The following is a 15,402-nucleotide window of genomic DNA, read 5'->3' as shown; positions in this document are numbered from 1 at the left end:
TCAGTGACTTGGAGGACAGCCAAGCAGACTAACAAAAATCGAAAAAGATCATCAGAGAAGCTGAAGAAAACTTAAGAGCTATGTCTGATGTTATGAAGCAGAACAACATTAAAATTAATGGCTTACTGGAGGAAGATACAACAAAGAAGTCATCTGTAACAATAGTGAGAGAATTCTTGGAGGAAAACGTCCCCAACTTAATGAATGAAAACCAGGCAACCATTCAGGAGGCTAAAAGAATACCCACTAGAGTGAATCCCAAGAAGTCACCATGGCACATAGTAGGTAAACTATCCAACTTTGAGGAAAAGGAGAAAATCATGAGAGCAAATAGGGAAAAACAAGCAATCACATATAAAGGTTCAGAAATAAGAATATGCTCAGACCTATCAGCAGAAACTATGAAGAAGAGGAGAGATTGGAGTAACATATTCCAAAAATTGAAGGAAAACAATGCAAACCCAAGAACACTCTACCCAGCCAAATTATCAATCAAGATAGATGGAGAAGTAAGAGTCTTCCCAGACAAGGAAAAACTCAAAGAATATGTTAGAAGAAACCCAGCCCTACAAAAACTCCTTGCTGACACAGTATAGGCAGAAGAACCACACTCACCAAACATAAATAAAAGACCACCACATAGAACAACCTCACCCAGATGGTAACAAAGAGAAAACAGACCCCAAGATAGCATTGGCTTAAGGATGGAGAGAAGTCAAGGTCCTCTGAGGTAAGCTTTAAACAAAGAAATGCAAAAGGGGCATAGGTAAAAAGCTACCGTATACAAACATTCCTGGGGTGAGGACCAGGTAATATGGCAGGGACCAGACCAAAAACAGGGATACAAATGGTAGACAACTGAAAAAGAGGTGGGGAAAGGGAAAAAAAGAGAAAGAAATGGTTAGTGGGGGCACATGGCACTAACCCACATAATAGGAGTGTATTGTTTATATCTCCACAGGGAATTTGGACCAGATTTCAACCCAGTGCTCCAAGATGTGAATGCAACATGCTGGCGTGAAGTAGGGAACCAGTGGAGAGGTCTGGGGGGAGGGCAGCCCCAAACCCAACTACTTAGTGGATACCTGCCCCTCCCCACAGAAGAATTTATTTCAAAGGACAGTTTTGTATCTGCAGCTCTGAGAGAAGGAGATATCTGATGGATCACATGGGAGCAGATGAAGGGGGAGGAGGAGAGAGTGGAGCACATCCTGCCCCACCAGGCCACGAAGACGATGTTCCCAATTAGAGCAGCCAGTCCACAGAGAGAACCACATGGCCAGCCCCACTATGAGACATAATGCCCCTCAATGACCTATAGCCCTATAGGGGACAACACCAGAGACACAGTGTGGGAATTTCACCCAATCTGATCCCTCCACACTGAGGCAAAACATTAATGGGGTGCAGCAGAACAACAAGGGAATGGAGCTGCGAGGTCTCCAGGGAATGCTGAAGATGGACATTGCGGTCAGGGTGTGGTGCCCAACAGACTGGATTTGAGAACAATCCTAAAGACCAACAAACAGTCTTTGAACTAAGTACTAGTTTTTCTTTCTTGTTGTGTTTTATTTTGTTGTTGTTTTGTTGTATATTGTTGCTTGGTTTTGCTCTGTCTTGTTTTTGTGCATGTTATTATGTCCACAGGTCTGTCTAAATAAGATAGGGGGATGAACAATCTGGAGGAGAAAACAACAGGACCAACAGTTCTGGGGGGACATGGAAGAGGGGGAGGTGGGGAGAAAGGTAGTGATGTTAACAAACCCAGGGAACAAGTGATCCAAATCAGTGGTGAGAAGGGTGTAGGAGGCCTCTAAGAGCATGATCAAGGGTAATGTAACCAAGAAGAACTACTGAAACCCAAATGAAGACTGACCATGATAGTTGGAGAAGAGGAAAGTCAAAGGAAATAGAGGCAAAGGGCATTTATAGAGGTCTAAATAAAGGCATATACATATGCAAATATATTTATATATGAGGATGGGAAAATAGATCTATGTGCATATAATTATAAGTTTAGTATTAAGATACCAGAAGGACATTTGGCCCCCACTCAAGTACTCCTTTAATGCAAGAATACTTTGTTCTATTAAATTGGCATTCTATGATGCTCACCTTCCCTACATAACCGCTGAAGACAAAGCAGGTAAATAAGCAAATGTGGCGAAGAAAGCTGATGGTTCCTGGCTATCAAAAGATATAGCATCTGGGTTCTTAAAGGCTTGAAGGTAGACAAGCGGTCATCTAGCTCAGAAGCAGCAAATCCCACATGGAAGAACACACCAGCCTGTGCGATCACGAGATGTTGAAGGGATCAGGTATCAGGCATCATCAGAACAAAAAATCTTACCATAGTGAATGAGGTGGGGAGTGCAGAGTGAAGACCCAAAACCCATAGTGAATGAGGTGGGGAGTGCAGAGTGAAGACCCAAAGCCCATTTGTAGGCCACTGGACATCCCCTTACAGAAAGGTCCAGGAGAGGAAATGAGTCAGTCAGGGTGCCATGTAGCAATGAAAAAAGTACAACTGTTCTCTAGTTCCTAAATGCTTCATCCCTATCCACTATAATGATCCCAATTCTACCTTACAGATCTGGTTAGACCACAGGATGTACACTGGTACAGATAGAAACTGGAAACACAGAGAATCCAGGGAGAATGATTCCTTCAGGGCCAGTGGTGTGAGTGGCGATACTGGGAGGGTGGTGGGAGGGTGGGTTAGAAAGGGGGAACTAATTACAAGGATCTGCGTGTGACCTCCTCCCTGGGCGATGGACAAAAGAAGAGTGGGTGAGGGGAGACATCGAACAGGGCAAGATATGACAAAATAATCATTTTTAAATTATCAATTGTTCATGGGGGAGTGGGGAGCAGGGAGGGAGGGGAAAAATGAGGACCTGATGCCAGGGGCTTAAATGGATAGCAAATGTTTTGAGAATGATGAGGGCAATGAATGTACAAATGTGCTTTACACAATTGATGTATGTATGGATTATGATAAGAGTTGTATGAGCCCCTAATAAAATGATTAAAAAAGAAGAAGAAGAAGAAGAAGAAGAAGAAGAAGAAAGCCCTATGAGGCAGTTCTCCTTTGTCCCATCAGGTCACTGTAATGCAAAATCAACTCAGTAGCAATTCTTTTTAAATAGGTTTCCAAGACTGTGACCTTTCAGGAGGGATTGCCAGACCTGTCTTCAGATGTCTCTGGACAGGTTCAAACTCAGCCTTTGGCTTCTTGTAGAGTGCTTAACCATTTGAGCCATCCAAGGTAATTTGGTAAAATGTAATCTTTTAAAAAATCCTTTGATGGTAGTTTGATTACTTAGCTTTTCCAGATTAGGAGTTTGAGACCAGGGACTGGCCTGCCCAGGGTGAAACAGGTCATCAGTGGTAGAACGGGGGTTCAAATCCTGTTTTCTCCAACCTGAGATTTTTCACTAACATGGAAAGGAATGAGCCAAATGATTTCCTTTAAACATTTTGCAGTTAATGCTAATTTTGAGATGTCAGGTGTTCCATCTATGGCCTTAGTCCTGTTCAGTGTTAATGGCAGCTCTTTGTACTACTGCAAGTCTACCTGCCGGAGGGTGATAACTGTCCTGAACCAGCACAACCTGGGTCATCCAGAAAAAACTCTGTGACCCCCGTGTGGCTCCTCCCTTTATAGCCCAGTGTTGTCTTGACCTACTTGCAGAACTACTGTCCAAAGAGCCAGCCTATTGAGTGATGTGATGTGGCCAAAGGATCTCAAGCACTGTTTAAGTAACAATATTTGTCCCTACCCAAAAACGAAGATATGAGGAACCTCCCCAAGTCTCAGAGTGTGGGTGTCAACCGACTCATAAAGTCTCCTCAGAAAGAGTCCAAAAAGAAACCTTTCTGCAGGTTTTTCTTTGCTTTGGGAGGTAGAAAACATCCACACCTGATGTTGGCAGACTGTTGGAACTTTATTATGCAAGGCACCTCAAGGACACAATCTGCATGCAAATGAAATTTTTAAATCCCAGAGACCTGAATGACTTATGGACAGAAGGCTTCCTGCCAACAGCCCACATGAAGGCAAAGAGCAGAGATATGGAGAAGGAAACTGCGTGCTAAATAGACCGTGTGGCTCGTGCTTTTTAGTGTAATGTTGTTGGGTAGATTTTGAGTTAGTGGCAGAGTAAATTGGAAACCTGGTTCCCCAGCAGGGAGGACTGACATGGTAAATGATTGCAAGGGGATTAGGGTCCACCGAGAAACATACTACCCACCTGAATGAACACAAACTAGGGTAGAAAAACAGAGCACCCCTATAATGAAGAAGAGAGTGAAAAGTTAAACAGCAAAATAAAAATGCTCCCAAATTGATTCAATTATATGAAGCCAGTATAACCCCATACCAAACCAAGCAAAGACAGACACCACAAATAACAATTTCAAAAAATAGATACAAATTGCTAGCCAATAGAATTCAAAAGCATGTAAAAAGTATGCATTGTGACTAGGTGTATTCATATCAAATATGTAAAGATGGTTGAATATCTGAAAATCAGTCAATATTATCCATCAAATAAAACAAATCACACAATCATCTTAACCAACACATAAATGGCATCTGATAAAGTCCAACACCCATTCTTAATAAAACATTTTGGTAAAATAGGAATAGAATAGAAACCTCAACATAATAAAAGGCATTTACACAAATGTAACAGGCAACATTATTCTCAACGCATTCCCCTAAGTACAGAAACCAAGTAAGAATGCTTTGTAACACCACTCTTACTCAACATTGTTCTGGAGACCCCAGTTAGAGCAACAAGTCAAGAAAAGTTAATAAAAGGCACTAAAGCTGGTAAAAGGAAATAAACATCTGTAGCACAGAAATTCAGGCTACATTCAGAAGAGTATGTGGAACAAGCTCTATCATTGCTCATTTCAGACGGATGGATATTTCAGCATATACATTTGTGCGTGCTACAAATATATCCGCATAGATGGTACAGCATATGGGGGGGGTATATGAAAATGTCTTAGCCATACCAGAGTTTGAGAGACCATCGCTGGGCTTGGGAGATTAGGATCATAATCTTAGGGGGCATCAGATGACATAACACATTCCACAAAGGCAATATGCTACACCCTACTGACTCAATAATGGCTCTGGTCTTAAAGGTGGCCAGCCACCATCAAAGCAGGCAACGATTGGTCCTTCCTCATCCAGAATAGAGTGAAGAAACTCAAATTAGTCTAAAGGACTCATGAGCTATGCACACCGCAACTTCCACTGCAGTGAGACCAGGGTGCCTCTTCTGATTGTCCTGATCCGGATCCGAACAGAAAATGTTGGAGAGAAAGTAGCACCAAATTCAAAATCATCAAAAAGACTGGACTTTCTGTTCTGATAGACACTGGTAGGAACTCTTCAAACCTGGAGCCAAGCCCACCTTTCGGCCAAACAACAGACAGACTGGACAGTGACTGAGAACCTGGGGAAGAACGCACACCCCAGAACAATCAAGCAAGAGGGCAGCCTCTGCTCAAACACTAAGTTCAGACGAGAGGAAGGGGCAGGGAAGAAGGACATATGGAAACAGGAGCCAAGGAAGGGCTTAGGAAGGGGGCTGTTGCACTGAAAGAATTGCAACGAATGGCACAAATGAAAATATTTTTAATAGAAAATGAATTTGTTCTACATGCCTTCACCCAAACCACACTAAAAAGTACCACCACCTCAAAAGTTGAATGTCTAGTTAGGAGTCATCTCAATTGCTTTTGCGAAGAATTGGATTAGGTGTGGGAAGGATGTGGCCATGTCCAAGAGCTTCTTTCTTGTTGTGTTTATGAAAACTAAAAGCAACAGCTAGTGCCATTTCCTTCCATCCCAACAGAAGGTGTAATTCTTGGCCCACTGCCCTCTGAACAAATAAGAAATGTAAAAAAATAAACAAAGGAAAGAATTTAGGTATCTACATTCTTTCCCTTAAGCTGTAGTTAATTCTTGGCTAGCATCAAAGGCTTATCAAAGGAAATTTTGTTCTAAATTTTAATCACCACCTTTGCTATCTAATTACTTTGGGTCTGTTAATATTTTAAATGCATTCTGTTTTATGACATCTTTCTCTATGCTTTAAAGTTCAGCAGAAAACCACTTTGAATCTCAATTAAACTCTATTCTTAGCATAGGTAGCATAGAAGGGGCAATGAAACATGTTACCTAGGACCAAATTTTATTCCCAGATAAAACGATTTGTTTATCAAGAGGGAGCAAATGAAAATAAAGCTGGCGGTATCATAAAAATAGATTTGTTTATTTGTTTTTTAATTTCTGCATTCAGTAATCCATTCAACACATATGGTGGCATAGTAGTTAGAAGTCAGACTTAGCAGTTTCAAGTACTGGCTCTATTCCTTACTAACTAACTACAGGCCATGGGCAATTTAGTAAGTGTCTCTGAGTCTCAGTTTTCTCATCTGTAATGTGGAGATAATAACATCACCTACTTCAAAAGGTCGCTGTGAGGACTAAATGAGAGACTATTCATAAAGGACTTAAAAATACTATCTAATCCTTAACAAATACTCCATGAACTTAGATATGGTTTAGTTACCTCTGCAATGAGGAGGAGGAGAAAGATGTTTGCAGAAGGCTAGAGATGACAGTGGAAGTCCAAGATACAGCGGTAAGATCTACACAGGAAATAAACCTCCAGTGACGCCCATCTGTCCATAATAGAGGGATGGGAAGAAGCTGGTTACCAAACAGAGTGCATTGAAGAGATGACCATAGGAGATCAAAATAACACACCTGATTGAACGACCAAAACCTTGTCAGTTGATCCCCTCTCTGATGGACATTGAACCAGATCTGTTTTTCACATTTCCTGTATTTCTTTTTTCATATTGGGATTTATCTCAGGAATATTTTTTTCATTGGGGTAACCTTCTTTATTTTTGTTGTATGTTTTTCTGGTTTTCGGTATATGAAACCAAGGATTGGTGATCCTACAAAGATATCAAATAGAATAACAGTTCCTGGCATGGGAGTGGGGGTGGGGGTGGGGTTTTTGTTACAGTGGGGAGGCACGTAAAGGGGAGCTGATATCAAGGAGTTCAAGAAAGAAAAGAAAAGTTTTGAAACTGATTGTGGTAGCAATTATATAATACTGCTTGATGTGATTGAATTATGGAATACTATGATATCTGTCTTACCTCCCAATAAAATGGTTTGGGGGGAAAATACAGTAATCATACATTCAAAGTTCCAGAAGACGGAGTGAGGAACATGATAAAGATATTTTCTACTCTCACAGAGTTAACAGTCTAATGGGAAACTGACCATGGACAAGTGATATCAGTGATATTTTGTGAACAAGACCACAGAATGTCATGGGAATGTGAGACATGCCCATAAACAAACACAGATATGAAACACATTCCAAAGACTCACATAGATAATGCCTTATTACCTACAATTACATTTTACTCATGCACCTGCTTCTGTTCCTCAGTGCCAAGAAATTAAAAATGAGCCTGAAGCTCACTTAATTTTGATTGCATTAGAAAATACCATATATACTCAAGTGTAAGCCGCCCAAATATCGAGGCACCCAATTTTACCACAAAAACTGCATTAAAAATGTGGTGGAAAACTCATCTTATACACAAGTCTATATGGTATTTCTTTAAGAAACCTGTTTCAGACTTTCATTTGGAGACCAAGGGTTGAACTTATGACTTTACATCCCCAAAGTCAATAAAAATGATAGTAAGTGCAATGTTGAACTAACAAACAAATGCTTAAATCTACAAAGCATAATAAAGCAAGCTATGAAAAAACAAGACTTTAAAATCTAGAAGCAAAAAGACTGGCAGGAATTGGTTGAGCAGCTTATCGGGGTCCCAAGTCAAGGATAGAAACAGCCAAGAAGCAACTTGTTTGCCAGCCCTCGGTTCTCCAGAAGTTAGGCGCACAGTAAGGATTCAAACAGAGGCCACCTGACGTCTGGGAAGCAGTTATCCCAGAGAAACCTCCCCAAGCCTGTACAACCAGATGATGGCTGCTACCCCATTCTGCCTGAGTTACAAGAGAGTTCTTCTCTGAAGAGAATAGTACATGAACACTGAGCTCTGGACTGGGAGGCAGTTGGCAGAGTTGAAGGCAGCAGAACCTTTGAGAATAAGAAGACTGAATGAAGTTGACTGATCTATTAAAGGTTAAGACATACCCCTTGCTACCCATCTTCTTACTTTGCCATAAAACTAGAAGAACAAGATGGTCCTTGACTATTGAAGTAGGTAGTTTATTGTGCCAACCTGGCCGATAAACACATGTGGGATTCATTGAAGGGCAGAGAGATAAATGACTCCGTGAACCTTGACTTTCTAGTTCTTGGGTCTCTTGCTTTGTGATGATCGGCCCAGGGTACAACTGCCTAAGCCAGTTCCCTGCTTCAGCTGGCAAGGCTCACTTCCTGCAAGACATCCCTAAGGAGAAGCCAAATGGATCTACCCCGATGCAGCCCTAGGTGCAAGAACAGCACTGAGATGCTTACACGTTTACTGATTTGGCTTTCCTCCTGCAGTCTGCTACATAGTGTGTGCTTTGTGAGATGGAGGAGGACTTTGTGGATTGGTGTCAGACATATGGGTTAATGATGGACTTGTGGGCTTGGGAAGCACTGGGTTGGGATGTTTTCTTGATGTGCATTTACCCTTTATATAAAACTCTCTTATGCATATGGGTTTCTGTGGATTTGTTTCTCTAATGTACCTAGACTAACACAACTATCATTACTGAACTTCAAAAAAAAATGTGGTTTGGATGAAAGTTTACAAAGAAAATTTGTTTTCCATGAAACAACTTATACACATTCTGTTTTATGACATTGATTATAATTCCCACAATGTAACAGCACTCTTCCCATTTCTGCCCCATGTTCATTCCCATCCACCCATCATTCTGGACCCTTCCTGAGGCTTGGTCTTTTTTATGGTATTTAATTGTGGTCTACATTTTTATCAGACTGTGTAGAAGAATATGGACCAAGACAGGGAAAGTGCAAAACACATTTTCAAATTCACATGAACTCTAGCGTTTTTGGAATCTTGTAGGGTGGATAAACCCTTGAAACTATTGCCTGAGATAATCTTCAAGCCTTAAACCAAAAATATCTCTTGCCATCTTCTTAAAATAATTCAGCAAGAGTTGTACTATTAAAAAGGGGGTCTTTTTTAAAGCATAATCTTTAAAAAAACTTGTATATAATGAACTATCTATAAAGGGCTCTGGTGGCAATGTGGTTATGTGTTGAAATGGTAATCCAAAAGTTATTCGTTCAAACCCATCAGCAGTTCCACGGAAGATATATGAAGCTGTCTGATCCCGGAACGATGAACAATCTCAGAAACCCTTTACATGATTGATATGATTTGGAATCTGACTCAATGGCTGTGGCATTTATTGTTGTTGTTGTTGTTGCAGTTGTTTGTTTACATGGGATCAGAGTGATAACAACAACTCACAGGATTGGAATCTTTGTCGTTGTTTTAGATGCTATTGAGTCCATTTGAACCAAGAGCTACTGTGTGTGCAACAAAACAAAAGACTGTGATGTCCTGGGCCATCCCCACAATGGGTCCTGTATTTGAGCCCATTGTTTCTGCCACAGTGTCATCCATCTCATCAACGGTCTTCCTCTTTTTCACTGCCCCTCTCCATTACCAAGCATGAAGTTCTTTCCCAGGGATTGAAGGCTATAATCCTTTATCTTCATCACCAAGTGTTTCATATGCTCCTTACTTTCAGCAATTACGGTTGTGTCATCTGCATATCTCAGGTTGTTAATAAGCCTCCTCTAATCCTGATTCCAAATTCTAATTTTGACAAAATCTAACGTCCCCAATTCTTTACTCAGCATAGAGATTGAATAAGTATGGAGAGAGGATGCAGTCCTGATGCACATCTTTGTTTTCTTTTAAGTGATGTGATATTCCCCTGTTCTGTTCAAACAACTTCCTCTTATCCATGTACCTGTTCTGCATGAGCGTAATGTAGTGTCTTGGGATTCCCGTTCTTCTCAAGGCTCCCCATAGCTTGCTGTAGTCTACACAGCTGGACGCTTATGCAGAGTCAATAAAACATAAACAAACTCCCTTCTGGTAGTCTCTCCTTTCATCCAGGATCCATCGACATCACCAATGATACGCCTTGTTCCGTTTCCTCTTCTGAATATGGCCTGAAGCTCTGTCAGTTCCTTGTCAATGTACTACTGCAACCTTTGTTGGATGATCTTCAGCAACATTTTACTTGCATATGATATTAATGACATTGCTCTATAATATGCAAATTCTGTTGAGTCACCTTTATTGGGAATAGAAATAAATACAAATCTCTTCCAGCGAGTTGGCCAGGTAGCTGTCTTCCAACTTCCTTGGCATAGACAAGTGAGTGCTTCTGGTTCTTCCGCAGCTTGTTGAAACATTCCCATTGGTATTCCATAAATGCCATGAGCCTTGTTTTTGCATAACACTACAGTATAGCTTGAACTTCCTCCCTCTGTACCATTGGCTCTTGCTCATATATGCTATCTCTTGGAATGGGTCAATGGTCACTAGCATTTTTGGTACCATGACTCTCTATTCTTTCTATTTTTTTTGATGGTTCTTGCACCAATCAATATTTTGCCCATAGGACCTTCCAATATTGCAACTTAAAGTTTGTATTTTTCTTGAGTTCTTTCAGCTTAAAATATGCTTGGTATGTTCATTCTTTTCTGTTTTCTAACTCTAGGTTTTTATGTATTTCATTATAATTCTTGACTTTGTCCTTTCTAGCTGCCCTTTGAAAATTTCTATTTAGCTCTTTGACTTCATCATTTCTTCCATTTTATTTACTATGCTATAATGAAGAGCAACTTATAGAGTTTCTTCTGACATCCACTTTGATTTTTTAATTTCTTTATTGTCTTTTTAATGACCCTTAGCTTTCTTCATGTATGATAATCTTGTTATCATTCCACAGTTCATCAAGTCTTCTATCATTAGTGTTCAATGTGTCAAACCTGTTCTTGAGATGTTCTTCAAATTCGGGTAGAGTAGACTTAAGGTAATATTTTGGCTCTGTGCACTTGTTTCAATCTTCTTCGTTTTCAACCTGAACTTAGATATGAACAATTTGTGGTGTGTTCCACAGTCAGTCCCCTGGCCTGGCTTTAGCTGCTGATATTGGACTTCTCCATTTTCTCTTCCCAGATGTAGTCTATTTCATTTCGCTGAGTCCTGTGTGGAGATGCCCATGTGTATATGCCATTCATGGTATTCATGGTTTTTTGTGTTGTTGAAAAATGGTATGTTTGATGAAGAAGTTGTTCTTTCAAAAATCTGTCATGTGATCTTTAGCTTTGTTTCTATCACCAAGACCATATACTCCAATCATTGCACCTTCCTCTTTGCTTCCTACCTTTGCATTCCAATCTCCAATAATTATCAATGCATCTTAATTGCATGTTTGATTGATTTGCAACTAAAGATATTGGTAGAAATTTTCAATTTCTTCAACACTGCCTTTAGTGGTTGGTGCATCAATTTGAATAATAGTTTTATTTCTTGGATTTCCTTGTATGTGATATTGCAGACAATATTATACTTAAAGATAGATCTTGAAATGTCAATTTCTATTTGTGATTCAAAATGGCCAATATCAGTCCATGCCAGCTCAATAATGCCTAGGATCTTCATGGGTTCTATTTTGCTTTTGACAATTTCTAATTTGCTAGATTCATCCTTCATTCATTCCACACTGCAATCATTAATAGATACTTGCAACCGTTTCATCTCGTTTTGAGCTGTGCCTCATCAGTAAATGAAGGTACAAAGGCTTTACTCCATCCACATCACTCTGGCAGACTCGACTGTATTTTGAGTACCTTCCTACCTGAGAAACTCATCCTCTGGCACAATATCTGGCAATGTTCTGTTGCAATTCACAAAGTTTTCAGAATCTTCCATCGTTTCGATGCTATCCAGAATTCTCGGAGGCCAATTCCCTGACGTGGACAGCCAATTCCCTTTCCGCTGTCTGTTCTGTACGGAACATCCTGCTAAAACCTGTTCACGTTGGGTGACCTTACTGGTATTTGAAAATACTGCTGACATAACTTCCCGGATTGCAGCAATGCATGCGTCACCACAGTAGCACCAACTGACAGACAAGCAGGGGACGGAATCTTAGAGGGCAGGAAGTTGATGTTAATGGGAGGGAAGCAACTGAGGAGAGGAGAGTGAGAATATTTGCACACTCTGAAGAATACATTGTCACTGGACTATATAGGCAGACATGATTGCATTGGGAATGTTTTACTACGGATAGTTTCAACAACAGCGAGATAAATAAAACTAAAGGGGAAACAAACATACTCCGACTTTTTCCTTTTAATTTATCTCTAAAGGTGATTATGGTGGTAATAGTGATAATAGTATCATTTAACACCTTTTCATGTTTTTTTTGTGCCAGGAAATAGTCTATCTTCTTTTTGTATATTAACTCATTGAATCTTCACAGCAATGCGATTGTTAGAGAGAGTTAGCGTCTGCTGAGAACTTCCACTTTACATGTGAGGAACCGAGGTGCAGGAAGGTTAAGTAACTCCCAAGATCACTCTGTTAGTAAGCTGCAGAATCAAGTATGGATCCAGGCCATGAGTAAAGTCTTATTTTTTTAGTTAATAAATCATTTTATTGGGGGCTTGTGCAGATCTTATAACAACCGATAATTCAATGGTATCATCAAACACATTTGTACATCTGTTTTCACATTTGTGCATATCTGCCCCCTCTGCAGGGGCATGTGCCCAACCAGGGCAGGAGGAGCATGGTGGACTGTGGGCCCAGGTCCAGCCCCCTGCAGGCACCGTGACAGAAGGATGGCTGGAGAGGTCACTTCACCAAGGCTAACTTGACCATCTCTGTCATCTGTGTCAAGGTGTACCTGTACCAGTTCTTCTGGAGCCTGTCCTAGATCCACTTCCAGGGGGTTTATCATCACACCATCAGGGCCCAGAACCTGCTGGTGGGACCCTGACACCGCCATCCTAAGCTCTGTGACTTTGGCAGCATCAAGCAGTTGGACTGGGGGGAGTCTAATGCCTCCTGTACCTGCTCTCACGACTACCAGCCCCTGAGCTCATCTTTGGAGCCACAAATTACACCTCCTCATGGATCTGTGGTCAGCAGGCCAAGTGTTGGCCGAACTCCTTCTGGGCCAGCCCATCTTTCCTGGGGACACTGTAGATCATCAACATGCTGGGAACACCCACCTGGGAACAGATCTGAGGGATTAACCCCACCTACACAGAATTCAAGTGCCCCGCAAGTGAAAGCCCATGCCTGGATAAAGGGATTCAAATCACAAAAGCAGGCCACCGTGCTCTGCTCCAGCCTGCTGGAGTACACATCATCCCCCTGGCTCTCCCCAACCCTGGCCAACTCTCTGTGAAGGCCATTCTCATCCCTCCTGGCCTGAGATCCCCTGCCGGCTCAGCTACCCTCACTCCTGCTCACAAGCTGTAGGTGAGAGTGGTGGGCGACTGATGCCAGGGCCTCCCCGCTCAAGGGAGTCACCCTTTTGTCATGGTGCCCGCAGGGGCCTGGACCTGGGCAGTTGACAGAGAGGGGGCAGATGAATGAGCGCTGTCCTCCGCAACAGTCTTTCCCTCACCAGCTGCACCCCTGCGGGGGCTTTTATGGAGGATTTTAACTGGTTGTGGGGAGGGAAAAGAAAGGAGGATGGGCAAGGCTGAGGGCAGGAGGACCTAACCTAACCCAGGTCTCCACTTCCCCTAACCCTACCAGGTCCCTTGTAAATAGAAGCAGACCAACCCTGGCCCTGGCCCTTCCCTGGCCCCAGGTATAAGTAGTTATATTTTTCTTAAAGAAAATATTGATACACACCATCCAGCCTGCCCTCCCACCCCCACCAATGTTTTCCCCTTCCTGTCTTCTGCCTCTAAGATTCCCTGGCCCCTCAGTGACCAGGGGAGTGGGGAGTGCTCCCGATTATTGTTAGTTATAAGGTTTGCCTGTGTACAGACCTCGTTCCATAAATTATTGGCACGAAAACCTGAAAAACAAACAAACACGCTCGGTATAATCAATGTAGGAACACATCGCCCCCAGGAGACATGATATGTGCTGACACTGGCGAGTCTAATAAAACAGCACAGCAAGATCACACAGCAAAGTAGCCCACGGTTAAGAAGCCACACCCATTGCAGAGAACTTACAAGAACTATTTCACGCCAAGTGGACATGAAAGGAGCATTAAACGCATGATGAAAATCCTTTATGAGGAAGATAATGACAGGAAAAGAAAAACAGAGAAGGGAGAAAGAAGTGAAGAAAAGAGGGAAGGAAAAATGCAAGAGAGGAAGCTGGGAGGGAGGGAAAGAGGCAGAGGGGGAAATGAAAGGAAATACAGGAAAGACTTGTCAGAGAGGCGAAAGCTCCACTCCCCACCCCCTGTATCTATCCTCCTGCCATAGAGTCAATTCTGACTGATAGCAGTTTTAAAAAGGACCTCTGAGCCCTGGTGGTGTAGTGGTTCTACATTGGGCTGTGAACTGCAAGGTCCTCAGTTCAAAACAACCAGCAACTCCTTTGGAGAAAGATGGGGCTATTCTATTGCTGTAAAGAATGACAGCACCAACATTCCGGCGTGGAATAGGAAACCAGTGGAGAGGCCTGGGGGGCTGGCCCCAGTATCAAATACTAAGTGGATGCCTGCTCCTCCCCCCAGAATAATTTATTTCAAAGGACGGCATTGAATCTGTATCACCGGGAGAGTGACATATCTGCTCAGAGCACACGGGAGCAGATGAAGGAGGAGGAGGAGAGAGTGGAGCACATCATGGCCCACCAGGCCCTGAGGACTATGACCCCAATTAGAGCAGCCAGTCCACAGAGAGGACCACATGGCCAGCCCCACTATGAGACATGACGTCCCTCACTGACCCATGGCCCTGCAGGGGACAGCACCAGAGACACAGTGTGGGAATTGCACCCAAACTGATCCTACCACACCGAGGCAAAGCACTGGGGGAGTGCAGTGGAACAGCAAGGGAATGGAGTGGCAAGGTCCCCAGGGAATGCTGAAGGTGGGTTTGGGGGCCAGGGGATGGTGCCCCAACAGACTGGACTGGAAAACACTCCTAAAAACCAACAAATGATCCTTGAACTAACTACAAGCTTTTCTTATTTCTTGTGTTTTGTTTTTGTTTTGTTGTTTGTCAGTGGTTTGTTGTTGTTTGGTTTTGCTCTGTCTTGTTTTTGTGTATGTTATTATCTCTGTAGGTCTGTCTAAATAAGATAGCCTGGATGAACAAGCTGGAGGAAAAACAATGGGACCGACAGTTCTGGGGGGAA

General features: G+C 42.2%; 1 pseudogene; it reads left to right on the top strand.

Annotated features, from left to right (window-relative positions):
• The window catches only part of LOC142459555 (glycogen synthase kinase-3 alpha pseudogene), a 108,716-nt pseudogene extending 95,165 nt beyond the window's left edge, over positions 1-13,551 (top strand).
• The last annotated feature ends 1,851 nt before the right edge of the window (positions 13,552-15,402 follow it).

Source organism: Tenrec ecaudatus, chromosome 1 (genome assembly GCF_050624435.1).
Source record: "Tenrec ecaudatus isolate mTenEca1 chromosome 1, mTenEca1.hap1, whole genome shotgun sequence".
In the NCBI taxonomy this organism is placed as follows: Eukaryota; Metazoa; Chordata; class Mammalia; order Afrosoricida; family Tenrecidae; genus Tenrec; species Tenrec ecaudatus.
This window is presented reverse-complemented; position numbering and strand designations above follow the sequence as displayed.